This window comes from Pipistrellus hanaki (genome assembly GCF_964339955.1).
Source record: "Pipistrellus hanaki genome assembly, chromosome: 13".
NCBI classification, from domain to species: domain Eukaryota; kingdom Metazoa; phylum Chordata; class Mammalia; order Chiroptera; family Vespertilionidae; genus Pipistrellus; species Pipistrellus hanaki.
In genome coordinates, this window is record NC_140515.1 from 52,367,808 (window position 1) to 52,385,358 (window position 17,551).

The 17,551-nt window shown below is 58.9% G+C and overlaps 1 protein-coding gene across 6 annotated transcripts in view; it reads right to left on the minus strand.

The window, feature by feature from the left end:
* Window positions 1-11,348, minus strand: part of SCN5A (sodium voltage-gated channel alpha subunit 5) — a 91,605-nt gene extending 80,257 nt beyond the window's left edge. For all 6 annotated transcript variants that reach the window (XM_084902773.1, XM_084902774.1, XM_084902772.1 and 3 more), the window contains exon 1: window positions 11,160-11,348. The gene's annotated coding sequence lies outside the window, so the exon portion shown is untranslated. The remainder of the gene's footprint in view (window positions 1-11,159) is intronic.
* Window positions 11,349-17,551: the final 6,203 nt, after the last annotated feature.

Sequence of the window (17,551 nt, forward strand, 5' to 3'; positions counted from 1 at the left end):
AACACCTCAAACTTGTGGGCTCATCTTATTCATCGAGTGATTCATTAACCAGGCAATCAGCACCCGTGGTGACATCCTAGAATACTTCCTCAGGCGATGGGTCCCGGATCCGCTGGTGATGCCAGTAAATGAGGAAAAGCCCTCAGCAAAGGGATTCCGTCCATCCGTGTGGCTGGTAAGGACACTGCCACTCAGCCTCGCTGAGTCTGGCCGTGAGGAAACGCCCTGGGCCGCAGAGCCCGGCCCTGTGTCCAGCTCTGCTCCCCCACCCCCCACCTCCCGGCCCCCTCACACACAGCTCCCGTCTGGAAGATGCCTGCTCCTGTGTGGGACAGGGAAGTGGCTGGATCTGTGGCTTGGAAGCAAGATGGCTTGGGTACCCGGTCCCTGGCCACTTGCTTGGGCAAGTTAATTGATGTTTCGCTACCTCAAGTTTTCCTGTTTGTAAAATGGGGGTTCATCACAGGCCTTCTTTCACAGGGTTGGTTTTGAGGCATCCGTGTATTAGAACTTGTCCATGCTGGGCACACAGCACGTGTTTAAGTATGCCACTTGCTATCATCGGTGAGGTTATTGTCATTAGTTTTCGCCTAAGAAAGCCAGCTTTTGAAGAGACTTCCCTTGCTGCCCTCTGTGCCAGCCAGCCCCTCCCTTCGCTGTGTTCCTGGCACCCCTGCGTCCCCACCCAAGCTTCCTCACAGGGCAAGTCATTTGCTGCCACCCCTGCCTCTCCCTTGGGCTGTGTCCTGAGGCCCCCTAGCACGGACTAACCCAGCAGAGTGCCTACATGGGCCTGGTGAGCTAAGGCATGAACGAATGAATGAATGAAGGAGTGCCAGATTAACCCGGTTGCCCAGCCAACTAACCTACTCTGTGACCTTGGACAATGTCGTATCCCCCCCCCCCCCCCCCTTTCGGGACCTCAGGTTCCTCATCCATGAGGAAGGGGGTGGGGCGTCCCAGCAGGGGTTGCACTCAGTGTGGATCAACTTTTTACCCTTGCCACAGCCCTACGAAGGAGGGGTGCTATGCCCCCTGCTTTACAGGTTGTTGCTGAGGAGATAAGGAAGGAAGCCCCCATCTGTCTGCAGCCCCGCGGGCCTCCTCCGAGGCTGGTCCCCCCTCTAGGCAGCCTGGCTGTGCCCAGCAGGTGCTCCCAGGAAGACGTGCCCGGTTTCTGCCCGCACCCAGAGCCAGGAGCTTCCCTGGCAGAAGGGATCCCCAGCAGTTTCTCTCTCCAGCTTAGGCGCAGCAGCCTGCCCGTCCACGTGCGGCTGGGGGCTGGCGGGCCCTTAGGATGTGACTAGAGGCAATCCAGATGTGTGGTCGGAAAGCCACAGGGACATTGAAGGCTTAGGATGTCAACTCTTCCATGAATAACCTTTACATATCGACTGTAATACTGGTGATACTTTGGACATACCGGATTAAAGAAAAATACGTTCAAGTTCATTTCATCTGATTCTTTTTACTTCGTAAAATATGGCTACTGAAGATTTAAAAAAAAAATTGCACCTGCTTTGGGGCTGGAAGGCCGGCTGGCCTGGGGGTGGGGGAGGGGAGGGAGCGGAAAATGCCGGGGGGAGAAGGGGCGGGGGGGGGGGGTGACCAGAAAGTGGCCACCCCGGTTTTCAGCAGTGGCTGTGCTGTGCGTGGCCATGCAGGCTCAAAACCCAGGTTAGGATGGTGGGGGGTGGGGGAAGGGGGTTGAGGTTGACAGCAAAGTTCCCGCCCAGGCAATTATCCGCACGGCCCGGCCCTCTCTCGGGGTGACGGTCTGGACAAAGGCTCGGCGGGGGTGCCAGCTGGTGCCCGTGGCCTGTGCATTCAGGTCCTTGCTCCCAGATCAAAGGCGCGTCCTTGTGCGGGGCCTCGGCGAACCAGCGCCCTGCGGCTCCACTCCTTGGAGGCAGCCCAGGCGTTAACCCTGTGCAAGCCGGGCCGGAGCTGGGTCCTCGCGAAGGGGGGATCCTGATGGGGCTTTCCTTCTCTCGTCCCCGTCCCCACCCCCAGCCCCGCCGGAGGCTCACGCCCACCCCGGAACGCTGGGGATGCCCTCATCTACATGCATTTGCATCTCATGCATTCCAATACTCCAGCAGCCCAGGGAAAATCAGCTGACAGAGAACCCTGCCCGCCGCCCCCAGGCTCTGGCCCAAGTGATTTCCCAGGCAGGGATGAAATGGGGTCCCTGAGAGTCCCCCTCCACCCCCAGAGTTAAAGTTGAGAGGAGAGGTGGAGTGGGGCACCTTTGGCCTGAGCCCTGGATTCAGCCCCAACCCCTGCTTTCTCATCCCGCTCCCCCACTTTCCACAGGAAGACAGGGGTGAAGGCTTGGAAGCTGCTCCTTCATCTCACCAGGCGTGCACCAGTGTCTCAGCGCCAGGCCTGCACTGGCACAGAGCACCCCCTTCTCCCCAAGCTCCCGGCTTCCTGCCCAAGGGGTCTGTATGTTATGCGGATGTCTACTGCCAGTTTTAGGCCTGATCCCTGTGTAATTCTACTCCTTGAAATCCAGAGCTGCTGGTTTCTAACCACTTACTTGCCTGCCTGCCTGATCACCCCTAACCACTCTGCCTGCCAGCCTTCTCACCCCCAACAGGCCTCCCTGCTGGTTTTCTGCCCCTGGGCCCTGTGTCTCTGAGGCCTGGACCCGGATGATGGACAGCAGTCCCCTCCTTATTCTCGGGAGATCCGTTCAAGACCCCCGGCAGGTGGTCTGAAACCAAGGACAGTGCCCACCCCTGTATGTACTGTGATCACTCCTAAACATGTACCCTGTGATGAAGTTTAGCCTAAGGATCACTCACAGCAACAGATTAACCACAAGAACTAATCGTAAAGCAGGACCGTAATGACAACACACCGCAGCACAAGGGATGCCCGTGTGGTGTCTCCCGCTCTGATCACGGTGATTGCCGCGGAGTGGCGAAAGGTGAGCAGCAGCCGCAGCGCGCAGAGGCCGCACGGAGGGCTGGTTCACGTTCCCGGCGGGACAGGGGGCATGGCTCCAGGCCTCGTCACACTACTCATTTTGGTGCACAAGTTAAGACGTACAAATTGCTTATTTCTGGAATTTTCCGTTTAATATTTTCAGACTGCACTTGACCGCAGGTAACCGAGACCACAGAGCGTGAAACTGGATAAGAGGGACTGCTGTCCTCAAGTTAGAGAGCTGGCTCGGTCACTCAGGGCACCCCTGCTCCGGATCCCGGGCCATCTAACCACCCCCACCCCCACCCCAAGGACACACAGTGGGGCCAGAAAGGTGCCCACCGAAAGCTCAGGAAATGCCCTTCCTGGCACACAGGGGCCATGAGACAGCAATCAGCATCCTAAGTCTCTAGCCCAGTTTCTCCCAACTCACTTTTCTCAATCCCTGGGCGGAAAAAAGACTTCGCATGGAAACTGCGCTGATGCCATGGCAACCGAGGTGTTTACGGGGCACCTACTGTGTGCAATGAGAGAGGAAGAAATACCCCTGGAGAAACCTGAGAGGCTTACATTGCAGGTTTCTTTGCCCCCAGAGGAGATAAGCCAATCTAACAATACATAAACACACTCTCTCTCTCTCTCTCTCTAGACACACACATACTAGAGGCCTGGTGCACAAAATTCATGCACAGGGGTGTGTCCCTCAGCCCGGCTGCACCCTCTCCAATCTGGGGCCCTTCGGGAGAGATGTCCCACTGCCGGTTTAGGCCTGATCTCTGTGTAATTCCACTCCTCGCAATCCAGGACTGCTGGCTTCTAACCACTCACCTGTCTGCCTGCCTGATCACCCCTAACCACTCTGCCTGCCAGCCTTCTCACCCCCAATTGGCCCCCCTGATGGCCCCCAACTGCCCTCTCCTCCTGGCCTGATTGCCCCTAACCACCTCTGTCTCAGCCCCGCCACTATGGCTTTGTCCGGAAGGTCTCCCGGTCTAATTAGCATATTACCATTTAATTCGTGTAGATATACACATGAGAACATGTACAGATTTGAGGTGCACTGTTGAGTGAGTTGTAACACACGTGTACACCTGTGTAACCACTACCCCAATGAAGACGGCTAACATTCCCATCGTCCCCGAAAGTCCCCTGCTGTCCTTTTCCAATCAGCTCTTCTGATTCCCACCGTCTCGGGCTAGTCTTGCCTGTTCCAGAACGCCACGTACACGGGGTCATAAGCCTGGGCTCTTGTGTGTCAACGGTTCCTGCTCCACACAATGCTTTGGAGAGCTTGGCCTGGTTTGGGCGGGGGGGGGGGGGGGGGGGGGGGGGGGGCAGTGCCATCGCAGTCACCTGTGCGATGAACCGAGTGGACGCCAGTGACCCATCTGGGGCCACATCCTTAATCCAATCACACAGCCCAGGGCTGGAAGGGACCCAAAGTCCTGCTATCTCTGGGCACGATCGGCCCCAGGGGATCCTCCGGGAGATTTTTCTCTCCTTCCCTCAGACATTTCCTGAAACAGAAGCTCAGCAATTACACAGCTAATAGGCACGCAGGCCCGGCCAGCCAGGGAGTGGAGGCTTTCCCTGGGTTTCCAATTTTGCTAGCAGCTTGCCGCTGCTTTACTTCCCCGGCGGCCTGCGCTGCCTCTGACCCCGCACCGGTGGGCCCTGGGCGGCCTCCCGCTCAGTGCTGGGTGCGGCGGGCAGGCCTCCGTCCCTTGGCCTGCTACACCCCCACACCCGCTGCGTGTCCCTTGGGTGGGCCTGGGCCGGCAGGGAATGGACGCAGGGCTGGGATCTTCCTGGGAATAGGCCGAGGGGCGGGCAGCAGCGCTGGGCAGCAGAGGGTGGGTACCTGGGCGCCGAGGGGCCCATGTGGACCACTTTCCAGCTATGGGCCCAGGTCCATGAGGCTGGGAGTGGATGGCTTTGCAGGAGGTATTGACTGAGCTGGGCTGGTCCCTCCCACAGTTTGGTTTCCCCCTCATCTTGGATGGTTTAGGGCACCTCCCAGCCTGGCCCGGAGGCAGCCTGAGACCTGGTTTGGTGCCTGCAACCACATTACCCCTCCTTGACCTGCTGTCCCTCTGAAAACTGCCTCTTGAGCCAGGTCCTTCCTTCCAGCAGGCCTTCGAGGAATCGATACCTGCCAGAAAGGCATTTACTACCCTCCCGATGCCAGGAAGAGGCCTCTCTGCTGCTCAAAATCCGTTCCCAGAAAGCATGGGGACTGCCTGGGCAAGACCTGGGTGGGGCCAGGCAGACAGGGCCCTGGGTTTAGGGCCACCTGCATCCTTGTGTGACCTTGAGCCCACGGGGTGGCCAGCCCCGGTCCTCAGCTTCCCAGGGCTGTCAAAGGGGACCGAGGACAGCAGGGGGATCTCCACCTGGGAGAGGGACTTTCCCTGGGCCACACGGATACCAGGAGAGCAGCTCGGTCCTTCCATGGGGTTATTACTCCTGTGGGAACTCACTTTCCACTGCCTCCCTGGAGGTTCAATCAGGAGAAGCAAACCAAGACAAGAGAGAGAGAGAGAGAGAAGGAGAGGGAGAGAGAGAGAGAGAGAGAGAAATCTAGCCTCCACACAGAAACAGTCACTTTCCACAACAGGAGAGCAAACATCATCTGATCCCTTTCACCTTTCAAAATAATGTGCATCTGCCGTGGCGGGACTCCAATCCCACCTCCTCCAGGCAGCCTCCCCTGGTTGCTCTGGGCCTCAATGAGCTCCTGACTCTAACCTTGTGTTTTCTCTGTCCTGGGCAGATCTCTCTCTGGTGCGTGGGGATAACCTGAGAGGCCCCGAGGGTCCTCGGGATCCCTCTCTGCCTGCCCAGAGTAGTAAACAGAGCGAGGAACGAACACGAGAGATGGATGGATAGCCGTCCCATTGGACTCTGGCTCCAACAATCACAGCCACGTTTTCTGTTGGGCTCGGGGCACACCCGGTACCCCTGGGGGAAATGAAGCTGGAGGTGGGGAGGCTGGGGGCCCCCAGCTCCCCGGCCCAGGGCGGTGACTCTGCAGGGATGAGGGTGGCCAGGCAGGCAGGGAAGGTGACAAAAGTTCCAAAGAGTCCACGGGTCAGATGGCTCCAGCGTGGTGCCAGCGTCCGCCCCTACCCCTGCAAAGCCTGGTCCTGGGCTCCCTCCCCCATCGGAGGGTCTCTGGCCCCAGAAATTGACACGGGGTCCCTATAAATAGCACCCATTCCATATTGATCATCTGAAAAAGACACGGTATGTTCTAGGCCCACAGAGAGGAGGGTTGTATCTAAATATAGTCTCATCCCCAGGAACCGCTGCCAGTCTGAGTCGAGTGGTGTGAATAACCAAAGGGGCAGCCTGAAGGGGCAGACGGCCGAGAGGTGGGGGCGGCGATGCAGGCCACCCCTACCCCCATCTCTTCTGCTCCCGCTCCAGCAGCCAACCCTACCCCAGGAGCTGGCCCCTGCCCCAGGGCCTTGGCACGTGCAGTTCCCGCTCTCCAAGACATTCTTTCCCCACGCCTCTACAGGATTGGCTCTTGTCATCTGGGTCTCAGCTCCTTGTCCCCCTTTGGCCGGCCAGTCCAGAGTGACCCTCCTCTCTCCATCATCCAGGTTACTACCTAAAATGACCTCTGTAGCTACCTGCTTCGCAGTATCCAGTCTGTCTTTCCCCCAATAGTATGGACTAGGAGACTTCCTGAGAGCAGTTATTGCATCTGCAGTGTAGTAAACCTGCTAGAAACTTCCATGGCACGGAGTAGGTGCTGAATGTCCTACCCAGGTTCTTTGACACCATCCCAGGCTGGACTCAGACGCGGACCCTGGCCTCAGGCCCATCTGGGCTGGCAGAAGGAGGCCGTGGGCCTCCAGTCCCAGGCTCAGCCTGCAGCCCGGCCACCCCTGAGACTGGCTGCTCTTGCTCCCTGCAGTGTCCGGCCTCTGTCCACAGGCTGCCGGCTGGCTTCGCCTCCTCCTCTCTCTGATGCTGGGGATTTTAGCCACCGGATTGAATCCCAGTCCCTCTACGCCTGGATACCTGCTCTCACACGACCCCATCTTGTCCCCAAACATCGCTTTCCGGGTCACTTTTCCCCCTCAGAGCAGGATCTCCCGCCCCCTGCTGCCGCCACCCCCAGCAGGAAACACGCTCTGCCATCAAAACCTCCCTCAGAGCTTCCCAGCAGGAGCCAGTCCAGCCCAGGCCTTCCCCGCGGCGGCCAACCCCTGGGCAAACCAGAGCAACTGGGGACCCCACGCCATCCCAACTTCCACCTCCAGCCCTCCAGCCCCTGGCTGTGAGGAAGAGGGATTCTCCCCGTCAGCACCTGCACCTGGTGCACTGCGTGGGCACCCGGGTCCACTCCAGGCTCTCCCTACAACACTCCCTGACCCCCTCCTCCCGCCCGCCAGCTCCCCTCTATCTCTCTCCTCCCTCTTCAACCATCTAACTCCTTGAAAGAGCTGTCTGCACATGCTGTCTCCACGTCCTCACCTCCCGCTCACTCCTCAACCCTCTCCAAAACCGCCTTCCATTTTCACCAATTCATTCACTCACTCATTCATTCATCCATCCATCAGTCTGTACCGGGCGCCACATTTTGTGCGTGCGAAGAGGGACATTTCTGTTGTCAAAGTCACCCAGGACCCTGACCGTTGCTAATGGACATCCTTTTAGAAATGATGCCTTCCCTTAAAAAAATAAAATAAAAAATAAAATAAAAAATAAAAAAATCTCTCCATGAGCTTCACAGAACGCGCTTGGTTAGCTCTCTCAGCAGAAAGAGAGTGAGACACACTTCCTCTGGGACACGCTCCTTGCCTTAGGTGGCACCTGCACTCCTGGCTCTCTTCCCACTCCGACTGCTCCGGCCCAGCCTCTGGCCCAGCCTCTGGCCCCGCGTCTCCCGCCTCATTGGCTAGGATGCCAGAGGGCTCCAGACTCCACCCTCTTCTCTCTCCCCCCCTTCACCCCATCAGGGTCACCTGGGTGCTTTGGAAGCCACTGCTGCCCAAGCCTCACCTGAGTCAAATGAGCTGGAATCTCCGGGGCGGAGCCCAGGCGTAGGTGTGTTTTGGTTTTCTTAAACCTTTCCAGGTGATGCCAGTGTCACCGGGGTTGAGAAGCCCTGACCAGCGGACTTTTGCTGGACAACCTCACTCGCTGCCATGGCCCCAACCAAAGACCAGCCTCTGTGTATGACTGCAAGTTCCCACCTCCGGCCCACGTCTCCTTCCTGGATGCTGGGGCCTCCTCCACAACTGACCCTGGATGTGGGCATGCCCCTGGAAGGACCACAGATTCAAGTCAGAACCCATCACGTTCCCTTTGTTCTTCATCAGGCTTGCCAACCCGAACCTCACGGGGCCATTCCCCCTTTCCCAGGCTGACGGTGGCAAGGTGCCGCGCTGAGTGAGCAGTCCAAGTTAGGGACGGGAGGGTGGCATACCCCTTCACATGCCCTGTGGAAATCTGCCCGTCCCTCTCCTTCACTTGTAAGACTTTTGGTGGCACCGCTGGCCTGCCCCGAGAGGGAGGACACCGCAGAGCAGATACGGTGACGCCTGGGCTCGCACTCCTGCCCTCCTACTTAGGGATGTGCGAGGGAGAACCAGTGACCTAAGCTTTCTGGGCCTCCAGTTCCATCGCCTGCAACGTGGCCAATATTAGGGTCCTGACCTCCAGGGCTGGTGCAAAGGTTCAGGGAGATGAGCCTCATAAAGTGCTTAGTGCTCCGCTCCGCCTGGCCGGCGGACAGCGCTCGGTAAATGTTGGGCTATTTTTAGTACCATTTCTGAGGATAAATTCCCCATTCCTGGGCAGAGCACACAGAGGCCCCTGGGATTGTGGCCTCGGCGTTTGCTTCTACTCTTTCTCCCTCCTACCACGGGACCTACCAGGTCACCGCACTAACAGTTGTTTGGCTTCACGTCTCCGTGTACGGCCGGCACATGCCAGTCCTGATGGGTGGACTGTACCTTCTTCGCCCGGAAAACTCCTATTCATCCTTCAAAACCCAGTGGAAAGGTTCTGTTTGTTAGACAGATCCCCTTGACTCTCTTGGCCAAAGGTTATCACGCCTCTTTCGAATGGGCCATGGACAGGAGCTTCTATCGCTGCACACGTTTCCGATCGCCTTCCCCGGGGCGGCGGGAACTAGCCTCCCGTGAACAGACCAGAGAATGCCCTCGACCACAGGCTGCCCCAGGGCTCCCTTCTCCTGGCACTGCCTGGACACAGTCTCCTCCGTGCCCTCCCTCCCTCCCAGCTGTCTCTGGTGCTTCCTACCGCTCCTCTCCTCTGAGCTCAGTCTTCATGCTGAGAGAGAGTCAATCCGGGAATTCGTCCAGAGGACCTTCGGTCACCACACAGAGCCTGGGCCCCGCACCCGGAGGCACAGCAGCGGCTTATGCCACCACGGGGCTGCATGCTGGTGCTTGGCCCCGCAGGGCCAAGTCTCCCTTCTGCTCAGATCCTCCTCGTCAGTTTGGCCCCAGAAAGCTGATCTCAAGGAATCTTCACCTTGAGGGGCGTCCCTAACCCACGGGCTCTCTAGGTGACCTTGCGTACGTCCTTGACCCCCTCTCGGCCTCACTGTCCCCCTGTATGACGCCAAGGGTGGTGACAGCGATAGATGAAAAGTTCACTGGAGCTCATGTCAGTACAGGGCCAGCCATGCTAGCAAAAAAATAAAAATAAAAAATCCGTGTCCTGCACTCTGGCTGTCCCCTGACCCTCCCTTTCTCACACCCCTGTGACTGTGGCTTGGCCTGAGCTACTGGCCTGCGCCACCCTCAGTCCACCTTCTAGTTTCATTACCACCACCACCCCCGCCCCCATGGGCTAACCGGGAGGAATGGAGGGCAAGGAGATAGAGGTGAAGGCAGCAAGCAGCAAGGGCCTGGGCCACGGTGGCCCACCCCTGCCACTCGAGGTCCCTCTAGATGGTGAGATTGGGGATGGGAGAATCCGGAGCGGGCTGTGGCACCTGGCATGGTGGGATCATAGGTGGTGCCTGTCCCCATGGCGCTGTCTAGGCTCTCCGAGGCTTGGGCGTCTCAGCCGGAGGCGAGGAGACAGCTGGGGGAAGGGAATGCTGGCCCAGGACCCCGAGAGGAGAGGCTGGATCCCACCAGCCAGGGCTGGTCTCCAGGCGTTAAGGAGACAAGACCGGCTCCTACCACAACCTCAGCCGGGGCTTCCTGCCTGGGCTCGGCGCTGTCCTCCAACAGGTGTTTCAACGCGGCGGCGGGGCCTAGGGCCAGGGCCACGGGCCAGGGCCTTGTCCCCAGCGCCGCCCCCACCATCCCCACTCTCCAAGCCTCCTGCCCCCACAAGGCAAGGCACCTCCGCTTCCTCCTGAGGCGCCACCCAAGATGGTCACACAACGCAGAGGACAGGAGCAGCCTCCTGCGGGGCACGCGGGTCCGCCCGGGTCGGAGCCAGGGGGGCAGAGGGCGCGCCCCGGTCCCCACGCGCGGAGATCTCCCCCGCGGGGAGCCACCCGCACCCCCCTCCGCCGTCAGGGCGCACGGAGCCTGGCGGCCGCCCCGTTAGGGCGCCAGAGGGCACAGAGATCTCTTCGTGGTGGCCGCACGCAGAGACACAACACACATAGCTGTCTCTCCCGGCCCGGGGCGCACAGAGTACCGTCCCGGGTCGGCACGGGCAGGGATCGCGTCCTCTCAGAGCGGACTCCCCGGGCGGACCGCTCTGCGCGGCCCAGAGAAAGAGGGTGCCGGCCCCCCGCCCCCCAGCCCAGCCCTGCTCCGTCCGGCAGCTCCCCCGCTCCCCCTGGAGCCACACTCATCGCGCGCCCAGTCGCCGCTGCTCTGACCTTGGGGTCTCCGGCCTCGGGAATCCGGGTCCCAATCCCATACCTTCCCCGAGCCTGCGCCGGGGTCGGCGGGGAAGCCGGGGCCGCAGCTCCTCCTCCTCCCCGGCCCCCGACAGCGCGCAGGGGAACCCGGAAGGGCAGGGGAGGGAAGGGGGCGCGCGGCGATCAGGGCCGCCCTCCCCCCGGGGATCCCCTCCGGCCAGGCCGGTCTGCGCCCCTCCGTCTCCCCTTCCACCCTCGGGGGCAGCGCGGGGGAGGCAGCCGCCGGGCGAGCGGGCGGGCAGGGAGCGCGCGGGGCTGGCGCCTCCGACCCTCGGGGAGGAAAGTTGGGTGGCGGCGGGCGAAGGGTGCCCGGGCCGGGCCGGGGCTGCCGGGCGCGGGGGCGCTCGCTCACCTGCGGGTCCCCGGCCGGGGCCCGGGGAGGGGGGCTGCTGCTCGGCACGGACGCGGCTCGGCGCGGGGCTCCGGGCGAGGGCTCAGCGGCGTGGGGGGCGCGATCCCCGCATCCCACGGGCGCCGCCGCCGCCGTCTCGGCTCCGCGGCTCGCAGTCTCGGGCTCCCGGACTCCGGCGGCGGCGCGGGCTCGGGCTGGGGGCGGGGTCGGGGGCGGGCCCGCCCGGCGCGGCCTGGGGCTCGGGGCCCCGGGCTGGCTCCGCCCCAGAGCGCCGCGCCCGCCCGGGGAGCCGCACGTGGCGCCCCGCCCGCCGGAGGGAGGACACCTCGGCTCCCGGCGGGGCGCCCACCCCGCTGACCCGGGGGCGCCCCGCCACAGGCCGCCGCCCACGCGGGCACGGACAGGCACGGCAGACACTGGCACACACAGGGGGGCACCTCCACGCCGACCTGGAGACGCTCCGCCACAGACAGCCGCCCACGCGGGCGCCGGCAAACATTGGCCAGAGCGCACACGCTCATCCTCACTGACCTGGGGACCCGCCGCCAGACACCCTCCCCCGCAGACACGGACACACACTGACATCGCCCCGGACACACACAGACAGCCAGGCTGGGGCAGACACACCCGGCATGGGCACACCTGCACGCTGACATGGACACAGACACACACTGACACAGACACCCACAGGGACACACAGGCAGACACAGTGACACGGTGTCACTGAGGCAGACGCTCTGATGAACTCAGTGACACCCACACGCCTCAGAGACACACATCCACTGACACACTGACACAGACATACGCACTCACAGAGACCCACCCTCTCCTAGAGAGAGACACACAGACAGCACACAGTCTGCACGATGGTAGACACCTCTGCTGACACATGCACATGCTGGTGCACATGACCTGTGGAACACACACACCATGACCAGAAAGAAGGAGGCAACTGACCCACACAGACACCCACACTGAAACACACACACACACACACACACACACACCTTCTCACACTCACCCCGTTGAGCTACATACAACCCACATCTTGACACCTGGAGACACTCACATGCTGACACTGACAGACACCATCTCTCACACAGGGACACAGCGATCCGGACACTGGCGGTCACAACGGCTCACACCCCCAGGCTGACTGGCCGTGAGACACCCAGGAACACAACTTCTTCTCTAAGCAAAACAGGCCACCACCGTCTTTTGCTGAAGGATCAGTAACATCCTTGGAAGGGATGGCATGCCTTACTCTACACCCTTGTCCCAGGAGTATGTCACACACACACACACACACACACACACACACACACACATATATATATTTCTTTCCCAGAAGCATCTCTCTCTCTCCTGACACATCTTCAAGTGCTAGAAGGAAGCCTTGTTCTTGGAGGGTAAAAGGGCATTGAGGTCAGGAGGGCGCCGAGTGCTGAGTTTGGGAGCTCAGAGGCTCTGCCCTGCCCTCCATTCCTGGGATCCTGGAGAAGTCACCAGGGAGCCACCTGCCCTTTGGGACCTTGTGTGGGGTTCCAGGGGCCGCTGGGGGCCTTACATACACACTGGGGCTTGAATCAGGAAGAAAATGCGTCTACAGGAAAGTGCAGGACCCGGAACCCTCTCTAGCCCTGTGCCTGGGGTAGCTGGAGGCTGGATAGTTGAATCGCCTGCCCGCTGCCTGCTCCTAGCCCCCTGACGGGCCTCGGGTTGGCCAGCATCTCCCACTAGCGGCCAAAGCAGGGAGTGCAGGCACTGTCAAATTTTAACCCTGGCGGGTCTGTCTTCCCTGATCTCACACCTCCGGAGGTGGGAGGAGAGGAAAGTGGAACTGGAGTGCTCCCTGAGGTCTTCCACCACCGGCTTCTGGGCGCCAGGATGAAGATTCAAACTTGCCCACGGACATTGGGCCAAGCAGGAGACTAGGTGGAACGGAGTCAGCTGGGGTGGGCGTTAGCCCGCTGCGTCAGCTTCAGCCAGCAGAGGTGGGCTTCCCGCATTCGTCTTCAGCGTGAGCCCTGGGGTAGTGCCAGCAAGACGTTTAGATGAGAAGCCATTGAGAAGGAACCAGAGTTCTGACCCCATGGACCAGGGGTCCTCAAACTTTTTAAAGTGGGGGCCAGATCACGGTCCCTCAGAGAGCTGGAGGGCCGGACTATATGAACTACTAATTCCTACTGTAACACCTCGGCTGCGCTCACTGCCCAAAAAACCTGGCGGGCCAGATCAGACTCCTCTGCGGGCCGCATGTGGCCTGCGGGCCGCATGTGGCCCGCGGGCTGCATGTGGCCCGCGGGCTGTAGTTTGAAGACCCCTGCCATGGACAGTCAGCCTCAGGGTCAGAGAGGCCTCAGGGAGGCAGGGAGGGGCAATGGCCTGAGATGCGGCACCCCCTACAAGGAGCTCTAGCCAAGATCTGGGCCACTCCCTTCTCTTCCCCAGGCCCCACTTCATTAAAGCAGGGGCCACGTGTGCAGCAGTCAGAGAACAATCAAAGGCCTTTCAAACCAGGGTTTCCTTTGTTCCACCCTGGCCCGCCCTACCTCCGGTCAAAGCTGGGTTACACACAGGGTCGTTGCACGTCCATACAACACGCTTCTCTGGTATCACTTTACTTCTTCCCCTGCTACCATGACCTCACGGCCATGTCTCCCCTGCTCCCCCACAGACGCCCCCTCTAATAAGCAAAGCAGGCCTTTGACTTTACCACCATCATTGTAAAGTGTGTGCTAATGTTGACTGTGCCTTTGTGTTTCCTGTTTTCACTGCCCCAGGCTTTTCTTTCTTCTTTTTTTTAAAAATATATATTTTATTGACTTTTTACAGAGAGGAAGAGAGAGGGATAGAGAGTTAGAAACATCGATGAGAGAGAATCATCGATCAGCTGCCTCCTGCACACCCCCCACTGGGGATGTGCCCGCAACCAATGTACATGCCCTTGACCGGAATCAAACCCGGGACCTTTCAGTCCCCAAGCCAACGCTCTATCCATTGAGCCAAACCGGTCTCGGCTCTTCTTTTTTTAAAAAAACTTTTCTTAATTTATTGATTTTATTTTTAAAAATATTTTTATCGATTTCTTACAGAGAAGAAGGGAGAGGGATAGAGAATTAGAAACATCGATGAGAGAGAAACATCGACCAGCTGCCTCCTGCACACCCCCCACTGGGGATGTGCTCGCAACCAAAGTACATGCCCTTGACTAGAATCGAACCTGGGACCCTTCAGTCCACAGACCGACGCTCTACCCACTGAGCCAAACTGGTGTTGGCGCAGGTTTTTCTATTTGTTTCACTTCGGTGGCATTATAACCTCCATATGGAAAAGTGCACAGGCCCTACGTGTTCAGCTCACGGGATGCCACTAGTTGAACACGTCCCACGAACCAGCGCACAGGCCAAGAAGCCAAACATCACCAGCTCCCCAGAATCCCCCCTTCTCAGCCCTCTTCCTGTCACCGCATGTCCCCAGAGTTAACGACTCTACTCGCATAGAATTCCCCGTGCTACTTCTGCCTCTTTTTGATATTTACTTACATGGAACCACATAGTCTGAGCTCCCGCATCTGGCTTCTTCGGATCAGTGTTAGGTTCATGAGATGCATCCATATTGCTTGTAGTTTTAATTCCTCTGCTCGCATTGCTCGGGAGAATTCTGCCGGGCGAATAGACCACGGTGTACCTATCCATCCTGCTGCTGAGGGGTGTTTGGTAGTTTCTAGCCTGAGGTGACTATGCCTAGCACCGCTATGGACATTCTACCACCTGTATTTTGGTGAGCGTGCATATGTATTTCTGCCAGGTGCACACCTGGGAGTGGAATTGCTGGGCCGTGGGAGAGAGCGTGCTTGCTTTTAGTCGACACTGCCCGGCACTTTTCCAAAGTGGTTCTACCAGCCCACCCTGCACCAGCAGTGACCGCAGGAGAATTCTGGTGCGTCTGCATCCTCCAGCTCTTGGTATCTTTATCGTGTTCATGTTAGCCGCTTGAGCAGGCATGCAGAGGTTTCACACTGTGGCCTTAATTGGCATCTCCCTGGTGACTGGTGGAACGGAGCACCCTGTCAGGGTTTCTTGGCCTCTTGCGTGTAGGTGCTTTGCATTTATGGAGATGGGTGTTGTTCTTACTTTCATTCTTTTTCTTGTCTTTCTCCCCCAACACCCGGCCTTGGAGCTCTGTCCACGTGGTGAGGCAGGCAGCTCGTTCTTTGCTTCTGACAGCTGCAGGGTGTTCTGTGTATGCGCCCACCGACATTTATTTATCCATTCCCCTTGGTCGTGGTAGGGAGGCCTGACGATGGCCGGTGGACGGGCCAGTTGTAACGGGCTTATGCTTGTTTTCTTCACGCTGTTAATGGCTGAGGTAGGGGCAGGTGAAGAAGCAAGCTGGTCCGGGGTTCAGAACCCATAAACACTCGGGACTAGGCATCTTGGAAGGCGGTGCAGGTTGGGACTGAAGACAGGAGGGCTGATGGGAAAGCTCACACGAAGGCCCGTAGACCTAGAGATGCACTCCCTCCCCCCTTCCCCTCCCCCCCACCCCCCCGCCCCAGGCTCTGGAAGAGGGCAACTAGCTGGAGTGAGGAGCCTTGCTGGGAGTGAGGGGGTCCAGGGAGACCCCTGGATTGGGGCATTCCACATTGAGAAAATGACCAGCCCACGAGGAAAGCGCTTGCATCCTGGGTACCACCCAACCACCCCCCTGTGAAGCTCACTGCTCAAGGAGCTCCCCTCACTCCACCTTCATTCCCACCCTCTTGCTCCTTGCATGTTTCTCCTATGGAGGCTCTACCAGCTAAGTGGCTGCCTCTGCAGGCCTCCCTGTGCTTAGTGCTGGTCACGTGACTCCACAATGGCCACAGTCATAAGCAATGCTTTGTTGGGGAAGGGCAGCTGCTGGGAAAGCATCGTTCTCCTGGTCTAAGAGGACAGGGGCAGTCGGATGGACTCTCTTTCCCTCTCCTTCCTGCTGTGAACCTGCCCCAGGACAGGTGCTTGGAGCTGAGGAGCTATGTCACATCCCCGAGGGTGAGGCCAGATGTGCAGCAGATGTTGGCCCCGGGACAGTGAATCCAGTCCACACTTCATCCTCTCTTCCACTCTTCTATAAGCAGGAGAGATGCGGCTGCCTGTACTTGCAGCCAGATGGTGCTGGGTGGGATGGGATCTGCAAGCACAGGTGCTGTAGGACTAACTGTTGACCAGCCCCTCTGTTTTAGCCGCACCCCTTCCCCACTCTCTCAGGAACCTGCAGCCTGGGCCCCGGAAACATCCCTGGGGTTTTGAGGAGGCACTTCTCTGCGGGCACTTTGAAGCCAGCCTTGCCTGCCCCTGCTAAGGCAGTTACTGCTCAAGCTTCCAGAAAGTTCTCGTCACATCTGTTGTTGCTTCCTCTTCTATACTTTTCTGTCCTGGTAGGGTTGATGACTTTCAAAATTATTTTGCTGTCTTTGGCCGAAACTTCAAGAGACGTCTTCCAACGCGTTATGTTTTGAAGAAAGTCCTGCGTTTCAGATTCTACCCCAGATCACGTTGAGAAGTGATCAGATGGTTACCCTCGTGGGTGGTCAGGGTTCTCCTAAGAAGAGATTTTGCGTTATTTTGAATAATGCAAGGAGCAGGACTCAGGGTGGCACATTCCACAGATCCTCTAGCTGATGAGGGGCAGAGAAAAAGAGAAATGTATTCACGATGAAGGGCAAGGGCGTGCCCTGCTTCCATTGGCGGGGAGGGTGGGGATTCCCCCATTACACCTTGGTGATAGTCAGGCTAATGCTCTTACCTGAGGGACTATTGCCAGATGGCTCTGCTGTCTCCTACATGTGCTCTCAGCTTTAGTCCCTCCCCTCCCCCCCTCACCTCTGCCAGTTCCCAGGGAGCTCAAATGACGCTGGCCTGCAAATGAGGAAGAGCCTTAAGACACTTGACTGCCATCTGCTGGAGAACTGAGAGAAAATAGACATAAATCTGATGACCAGGAATGGGCTGCTGGCCCCAAGGGAAGCTACCTGTGCGGGGCAGCCTGCTCCGCCTCCACCTCTCCCACCTGCTCCTCACCCATCAGCTCGGCCATTGCAGCGAGCTGGGGAGCAGGGCGTGGAGGGTCAGAAGGTCAGATCAGATCCACCACTATTGTTCTTGTAGCCTTGGATTAGGCACGGAACCTTTCCGGACCTTCCTTAACTCATATATAAAATGGAGTAACTCTATATTCCTCTCATTGAGCTGCGGAGAGGGCCACATGAGGTAACAGCTGGAAAAGCGTGTGCGATGGAAGAAATATCTTACAGAACCCGGCAGCAGTCCTAACGAACTCAAGCCCACCCACCCTTTGCCCTCCTGTGGGTTCCCTGGAAACAGACTCTGAGGTGGAGATTGGCATGC